Below are 8,822 nucleotides of genomic sequence, written 5' to 3'. Positions count from 1 at the left end.
GTGCTAAAGAGAGAGAGCTCTAAGGAAGCCGTTGAGCTAACCACCCGGCTACCAGGCTGTCCCTGTTGTGCTCCCCTCCTTTCTTCCTTTTGGGAAAACTCCAGCCACAACAGGGACGATCAGACCCTGGAAGCTGAGAAACAGGACGCTTGGGTATACTCCCAGCTGGCTGGTCCCTGGGAAGCCTCTGAGACAGATGCCCGTCTACCTCTGGGATCCGATGGGTTCTGGTACCCACACAATGGGCCAGTCTTCCTCTGGGAGGCGTGGTCTCAACATAGACCCGAGTAGAACTGGAGAGTTATTCTCAGTCATAGAGACTCTTGTGCCCCACAATAGAAATGAGAGTACTTTTCCCTTTTATGAAAAAAGTAACTTACCCAAGTCAAGTGCCAAAAGTGGGCTGAGAAGAGGGGCAGATAAGCTTCATCATGGTGGTAAATGTGTGAGGGAACGGTCAGACCGAACGGGGTTAGTTTCTAATTCTCTCTCCCCCGCACCGCCAGCCCCCCTTCCTTCATGATATTTTTAGCAGACTCTTCAGCCAACCTCGTGGAAAGAGACAAATGCAAGTACAGACAGTGCTTATCAAAACCCATGGATGTTTCTTTTTCTCTTTCTTCTTTTTCCCTTAAAAATCTTCCAGGAGCGGGGAAAGGACTGGAAGTACTTGAAGGTCTTTTGAGCTCCAGGCCTCACCCCGGCTTGGATCTCGAGAACATTTCAATGTCAAGGCCAAGTACCTGACTGTCCAAGTGTAGAAAAAGAAAAACCTTCATGCTGGACTATTTTAAAAATAGTTAAGCTCTTTGATTAAATGGCTAAACAGCCCTTGAATCAAGTGTTCTCTTCTCTAGCAGATGAATTTGTGTAATTGGCCTAATTTTTTTTTTTTTTTTTTTTTGGTACGTGGGCCTCTCGCTGTTGTGGCCTCTCCCATTGCGGAGCACAGGCTCCAGACGTGCAGGCTCAGCGGCCATGGCTCACGGGCCCAGTCGCTCCGCGGCACGTGGGATCCTCCCAGACCGGGGCACGAACCCGTGTCCCCTGCATCGGCAGGCGGACTCTCAACCACTGCGCCACCAGGGAAGCCGCTTGGCCTAATTTTAACGTAGGCCCCCACGTATCAGGAATGTAATCCTTGCTGAATAGATGAACAACTCCTTAAATCTGTAACTAGGTGTCTTGTCTTTTTTCAACATACATTTAATAAGTCATTCTGTGTGTGTGTGTGTGTGTGTGTGTGTGTGTGTGTGTGTGTGTTTGTTTCTTCAGATGTGTGTCTGCAAAGGGATTGTTAAAATCTAAGTGAGGAGGAGCTGGGGTGTGATGTGAGGTGCAGCCCAGAGCATCCTGTACCTCACTGTAGGGTGGTCAAGGGGTCTGACCTCTGTACAGGGCAGCATCCTCGGTGCCCATCTCTGCTGTGTGCAGGACTTATTACTAAAATATTGTCCAGGAGGGGAGGCACTAGGCTGGCCCCTGGGTATTTATTGCTGTACCTAGTGTTTATTTGCAGTCCATAAGGTTTTCTTTATTTTGTGTATGATCAATAACCACTTTTAAAGAGAAGGAAATTTCTTTTTCCAAGAAGGAAGTTTCAAGTCAGCCAACTTAAAACACACATACACACACACACACACCCCTCCCCCAAAATCTACACACACTGACTTTATAAATGATAGAAAGCAGAGGACCTCGGTAGCTGCAGAACTAAAACCACACAATTCTGGCCAGCCCTGGCCTGGTCACGTTGGAAATGCAAGGAGCCTCCTTCGGATGCTGTAGCTCAGTCTTTTGAAGTCTGTCCTCTGTCCACTGCCTCCTCTTCTTTCTGATTTCTCCCTTTGGGAGTTTTTTTGCATCATCTCCCAGTTTCTAAGCCCCCTGCTCTTTTTGTTTTTTATTGGAATATAATTGCTTTACAATGTTGTATTAGTTTCTGCTGTACTATGAAGTGAGTCAGCTATATGTATATCTATATCCCCTCCCTCTTGGACCTCCCTCCCACCCCCGCCATCCCACAGATCTAGGTCATCACAGAGCACCGAGCTGAGCTCCCTGTGCTGTACAGCAGGTTCCCATCAGCTATCTATTTTACACACGGTAGTGTACGTATGTCAACCCTAATCTCCCAATTCATCCCACTCTCCCCTTCCCCTCCTGTGTCCACATGTCCATCCTCTACGTCTGTGTCTATATTCCTGCCCTGGAAATAGGTTGATCTGTACCATCTTTCTAGATTCCACACACATGCGTTAATATACGGTATTTGTTTTTCTCGCTTTTAGTCACCTGTCTTTTCACATTATCAAAATGAGAGGCTGCCATGATAGAGGATATGTGTGGACCGATCAGCACATATAGATTGATTAGACACTTCTAGGTTGATTAGACGCCTGAAGGGCAGCAACCCAACCCTCTCATACTGATTGAGAATTAATTGAATATAATAATTGTTAAGGAAGAGCTGGAGAGAAATTCCACAAGCCCACCAGATAGGAACCTGGAGGTGGCACCGAGGTGGGGTCGGGCCAATCTTCCTGCCCTTTGCTAGCTGTTCACTCTGCTTGGATTAACACTAGTGTGTATTTGGTTAGGCTGTGGGTGGTTTCTTCTACTCTCTTTGGAATAATCCACACACCTGGCTGGGCTCCCCGGATGTCATCTGCTTTCTGAAGGTCTCAGCCACCAGGCAGAATAGCCCAGCAGTCTTTGGTTCTGAAGCTTAGGGGGAGGCCCTTAGGTAAGAAGACCAGCCTTGGATTTCTGGTTTCTCTTCCAGAGACAGAGAGGCCCTTTTGTGTGGGTTTGCAGAGTTAACCCTGGAGGCTCAGCCTGTGCACACCCTCTGATCACCTGCTGCTCTTGGTGAAACACTCCAAAGATACTGTACCCATCTGGGGTGCAACAGGGGTCTCCTAGAGCCAAAGAGATACAAACCTCCAGTCCCACGGGTTAAGGCTGGAAGGAAGCCGAGTACACATGCGTATCTGTTGCTCAAAGGAAAGGGACCGTGCGTGTCCTCGTACAGCGACGGGATGGCCTTTGGCCAAAAGTAGCACAATTCTGATCTGACAGGCTCGTAAAATGGGCTGCTCGTGTGTATTGCAGCCCATGCCGAGGTCACTGGGAGCACACACACGACTACCCTGGGAAAGGAGGATCTGGAGGCCCTGGAGAGAATTCAGAGGAGCGCAGACAGGAGGAGGTGGAGAGTAGAGAGGGAGTGGCCCACCTTTCAAATCCAGCCTCCCCGCCCCCCGCTCCCGCCTCCCCTAAGGCAGAAGCCAAGGGCAGGGGCCAGACCAGAGCCAGCTGATTCCGTGGCTGTTTATACCCTGTAACCGGAGCCTGTTCCTGCGAGGCTGCCTAACAGCTGCAGAGATAAGGGGATGGGCCGTCACTTCCAGAGACTGGGTGACCTGTGCTGGCGCCCACCTCGGGGGCAGCTTATCCAGATCATTTTCCCAAGCCAGGGGGTGGGAGTGGGAAGAGGTGGGGCTGGCCGCTAGCTGCTGCCCAGGTGGCCAGGGTGACCTTCCCAAATCCGGAGTGTATCTTCGAGCTCTATATTGGACTTACTCCTGTGCTCTCTCCAACCCCGCTGTCTCCCCACGGGGTTGCTTTCTACAAGGTCAGGGGAGGTGAGAGAGGAGTTCTGCATGTTTCATGGGTTTGTTTTCCTCCCTCTTTATCTTTGTCATCACAGAAACAGAAAAGAACATGTGGTGAAGCTCTGGGTCAGGCAAAATTTCTAAATTCTGTTGCCAAACACATCTTTCAGGCCAGAGCCCTGCTCTCCTTGCCCCTGTCCCCAGCCTCCCCTCCAAGGTTAGCCTTGTCTTCCCTCCCATCTCCGTCCTCTCAGCACTCCAGGCAGTGTCAGGGACCTCCCTCCACTCATCCCTTCCTGGACTCCCTGCAAGAAGCCGGGGAGGTAGTGGGCTCTCTCTGCCAGTGTCTGGTGATGCTGGGAAGCTTCAAACCAGACTCATCCTACTGGTCCTTCAGTGAGTGGTGTCCGACTCCCACCTTGCTTTCCAGATCCTGATCCTTTGGGGGCAGGCTCCCTCCGCCTCTACCCCCCTCCCCTTCCTTTTTTCTCTCCCATTCTTGCCGCTCTAGCAGCTTCCTCTGACTGTCTCCAGCCCCCGGTCCTGGGTACCCCTTTGGAGCGGGTACTCATGGTGTTCTGGTTCTCAGTGTTCACACCTCTCAAGTATGAGATTTGAAGACGGTTAACGTGTTCTTTCCTTTGGTCTCTTGTTCCCCTGCCACGTTGGCTCATCTGGGAGCCCAGCACTGGCCTGGCCCATGACCTGGGACACTCAGGGCTGCCTGCTAAGCGGGGCTCTTTTACTGTCCCTGCCTGTCCTTCCTCTGCTGGCAACATGGACAGGGTCAGGGTGGGGCTCATGGGGTTGGCTGAGTTTGTTCAACAGCTGCCTCAGATCGGAAAAGGTGAGGGTGAGGCTCTAGGGTAGGGGGAAAACAGCACAAACCACGGCCTTTAGACTAAGGGAGTTCTGAGTTCAAGTCCACACATGACCAGTGACCAGTTGTGGAACCTCAGACAGTCTGCTCATCATTTAAAATGGGGATGATGATACTTCACACTTCTCGGGGTGGATGTCAGAGTCAGAGGAGATAATGGAAAGGAAGATGCTTGGGAACTTGCTTCCTTAGTGTGTGGCTAGTGGTGGGTGTCGGCAATGTTTGCTGCCTGAGTGAATAAGAGACAGGACAAGGGAAGGGTGGAGAAGGAGGGAAGGACATAGGGAGAGAGGGAAGAAAGAGGAGAATGAAGTTTCCAGGGACCCTTGCTTTTGCAAGTATCGAAATCTGAAGCAAACTGAACTTAGGGGCTGCTCTGTCTGCAGGTTCTGGGCCCGAGATTTTCTGTGTCTCAACTTTGTAATTGGACACTCACAGACAAAGCTTTGCTTTTTCTTTTTTCTTCCCCTGCTCAGAGTTTAAGGGAGCAGAGAGCATCAATTTAACAGCCAGCACAGAGGGGTTGATTAATAACTGTTGGTTTGTGTCTGGAGGACTTCTCCAAAGGGAGAGCTGCCTTGACCAGCAAGGCTTCCCACTCCCCGCTCTCCCCACCTCGCTCTGTGCCCCACTTTCACTGTGACCCTTCTCAGTTCTCAGGCTTCCCCTGCTCCCTCCCTCCTCAAGGCCTTTGCCACATCTCCTGGAACACTTCTGATGCAGGGCATCTCCAGGACCCTGCCACTTTCCAACTGAGTTACCCAGGTAGGTCAGTGAAACCCTCTGGGTTTCAGTTTCCTTATCTGTAAAGAGAAAATCTAGACACAGCCCTTGGCTTCTTGGGAAAACTAAATGGGATCAGGTAAGGGAAAGATGTAGCCCAAGGCCTGGCTCAGGGCCCTTGCACAGGTGATGGCTACTCTTTGGTTCATCAGAGTAACTTCCTCCTCCCTCTCTCTGGGGGTGCTGTCATCTTCCATTCCATTCCTTACTCTTCTCCTCCCCCAACAAAGACTGACTTTGGACAGTTTCCTCCCTGTCACCAAAGGTAAGCCCATCGTCTCTCAACCTACCTGCATCTTTGTTTTACTGGATGTGGGAGAAGTTAGGCAGATTTTCAAACTTTACACAGTTCTGCAAGTATACCACCGCATAGCATCTTCTCTGTTGGGCTAATAGCTAGAAGCTCTGTTGGGAGTTAGCCTCCTGCTTGAATCCTTTTTATTTTATTTTTCTAACAAAAACCACTTTTATTTACTAACCAAAGGGTTGATCCTAATTGAAGGAATACTTTGAAATAGTTGCAAGTAAAATGTTTGTGATAAAGATAATCGAACATAGGAAGAGAAAATAAGAAGCAGTATGGAGATTTGAAGAGATCTTGCTTATCGTCTCACAGCTAATTGTTATGAAATTTTTATTCTGATTTTCTATAGATCTGAACACAGGTGACATTGTTCCTAATGCATTGCACCACTAGTTTTCCATCTTTCATTTTTCTTGTCATTCTTTCCCCTTTCTCATTCTGTTCCTGGTGTGGAACCGATGCACCGTCAGCAACGTTGTAGATCTGAGTTTTTTCTGCCATCAGCTGCGGTTTCTTCAACTCTCTCTCCCAGGTTACAAGAAAACTGTGTTGATTTCAAAGTGCTCTCAGCTTTTATGTGAGGCTTTTGTCATCAGAAGAGATGACACTATATGGTTTTTGGCCATTGTACCGGTTTTCGACAGAGCCGGTTCCCATTTCTACTGCCTTCGTGTATTCATGGAAGTCTATGCTCATTGCCAGGGGCCATCTTTCTCCCAGATGCTGAATGGTGGTTTTGGTGGGTGTGGCTGGTTCTTACACCCTCTTCAAGCGAGGTGGGAGTGTTTCTAACCTATTTTTAGCCAATCTACATATTGTACGTATCTTTATTTTCACAAAAAGAACCCATTTCCATTATTCTTCATGCTAATAAACAAGGCACCAGTAGAAACCCAGTTTTGATTAGAAAATTAACAAAGTCTTAGATGTGATAAAGATCTTGATACTCGAAGGACTTGGGGTGGCTGACCCCAGAGACATGACTTACCCTCCAGTGTCCCTGGGTGATTGGGCGGATGCCACCCTCTGCTGGACTTTGAGTTCACATCCTTGCTGGGTTTCTCCCTTCTTGTTCTGCTCCCCCATTCCTTATCTGCCCTTTTGGGGGGCACTTTCATAATAAATCACTGTGTAAGAACCCTCCTCTCAGGGTCTGCTTCTGGAGAACCTAATCTAAGACAGCCGGCTATGCATTTCTGTTCTCAGATTTGAGAGCAAATCGGAATCACTAAAGGAGCTTGATGAAAAATGCAGATTGCAAGGTCAGGTCCCAGAGACTGTGGTTGAGTAGGGTGAGGTCCCCAAATCTGCAATTTAGTGAGCTCTCTGAGGGGGGGGTCCTGCTGTCTGTGGCCCTGGAGCCTCATTTTGAGAGCCCAGACTGCAGCCCCTGGGGAAGCGCTTGTTACACCAGTAACAGGTTGATCGCTAGCTTGGGCTTCTGCAGCCCCACCCTACCCTGACATCTGCTGATCCCACAACTCCAAGTGGCTTGGCTTCAACCGGGAGCAAATTGCTGCTGTCTGCAGTCCAACTGGCACTCCCCTGGTGTCAGGCTGATCCTTCAGGCTGGGTCACTTGCACTGCGCTCCAATCCAGCCAGGGTGCTTTTCAGAGGTCTACATGTTTGAATGTTTGAGAACCACGAGATCTCTCCTTGGCTCCCATTCTTCTGTTCTTCTTTCCAGCATCTGCCCAAGTTGCCCAGTTTTCATGTTCTGGTTGCTGAGGCCCCCCTCCTCGCCCACCACACACACGCTTTATCTCGGCATCTCACATCTCAGCAGAATTGGGGGTGGAACAGAAGCCTGAAACAGCCACTTCTGACGGTAAATGTAGTAGTTACACACACGAGCGTTATTTTTACACTTCTTGGGTTGAATCTGGGCTCCATCACTCGCTAGCTGTGTAGCTCTGGGCAAGTTATTTAGACTCTCTGTGCCTTAGTTTTTTTTTGAAAACTAGAAATAACAAGAGTAACTACCTCTGAGAGTTTGCTTGTCACTGATAGGTAAAACACCTGGCACGTAGTGTCCAATGAATGTTTGCTAATCTTATCATACAGACAGAACAAAATCCTCCAGCTGCCAAACAGACAAGCCACCTAGAGAGGATGGAATATTACTTGTACCCCCCACGCAAGGGGGTGCATGCCTCAGGGGCCCTGGTGATGCTGTCTTACTCCTCTTCAGCCCTGCACACTCTCTGCAGTGTAGGAAACGAGCGGTGGAAATAAGCTGTTTTGTAGCTTTGTTAACAGACACGCAGAAATTTTGACCACAGGGATAGCCGAATGGACGGGAAAATGACAGGATTTGGACTGGAAAGTGGCCTGGTCCAATGCACACTCACACACTCACACACACATTCTCATCTACTCACGTACACCCTCCCTCACACGATGTACTCACACACAGACAGGCTCACACGTACTCACTTTCACACACACTCTCACTCACACACGTGCTCCAGCAGACTCACACACTCTCACGCTATCTCACAAACACCCTCTCCACTGCCCACACTCTCACGTGTGAGCCCTGTGGAGTCAGAATTAAAGAGACCTTTATTGGGAGTGGGTGGAGGTGGCAGGATCCAAGCAGGAGGCTCCCTGGGGTCTACTCTGTGCTGGGCTTGGGGAGGTGACAGGTAAACCAGACTGGCTTCCTGAGTCTTCTGAGTGAGGCAGCCGTGGACAAAAACAATCTCATTTCAGAGCCAAATAATTAAGCTCTATGCAGGAGAGTCCGGCAAACTGTGATTGAAGCGGGGAGGCAGAGTTTGAGAGATCTGCCGGGAAGACACCACCACCTCCACCGGTGGTGGAAAGAAAGCCACGTGCCAGGTGCTACGTATGTGCTTTTAATGAAGTAGCTTATTCAGTCTGCTAACGACTGGTCAGCAATGCTATGGTCCTGTTTTGCAGATGAGGAAACAGGCGTGGTGGGGTTCAGTAACCTTCTCAAGGTCACTTAGCTCGTATATGTGGGAGTCGGCTGTGAAGCCAATGGCAGCATGTCCCTAGGGTCACACGGAGGGGGTCATGTTTGAGCTGAACTTGGAAGCTGTGTGTGGGGTGGGGACAGGGGAGGTAGAGAAAAGACATACAAGTGGGAAAGTGGATGGTGTGTCCCAGAGAAGGGAAGGCAGCCAGCGTGAGTGGGGGTCAGATCTGGGAGGGACTTGAGTGTTTGTTTAAGGAGTTTGGCTTGTGTTTTGCCCCCGTGGGCAATGGTGG

The sequence above is a fragment of the Phocoena sinus genome, chromosome 7 (genome assembly GCF_008692025.1).
Source record: "Phocoena sinus isolate mPhoSin1 chromosome 7, mPhoSin1.pri, whole genome shotgun sequence".
Classification (NCBI taxonomy): domain Eukaryota; kingdom Metazoa; phylum Chordata; class Mammalia; order Artiodactyla; family Phocoenidae; genus Phocoena; species Phocoena sinus.
The sequence above is the reverse complement of the archived record's forward strand: the minus strand, read 5'-3'. Positions refer to the sequence as shown.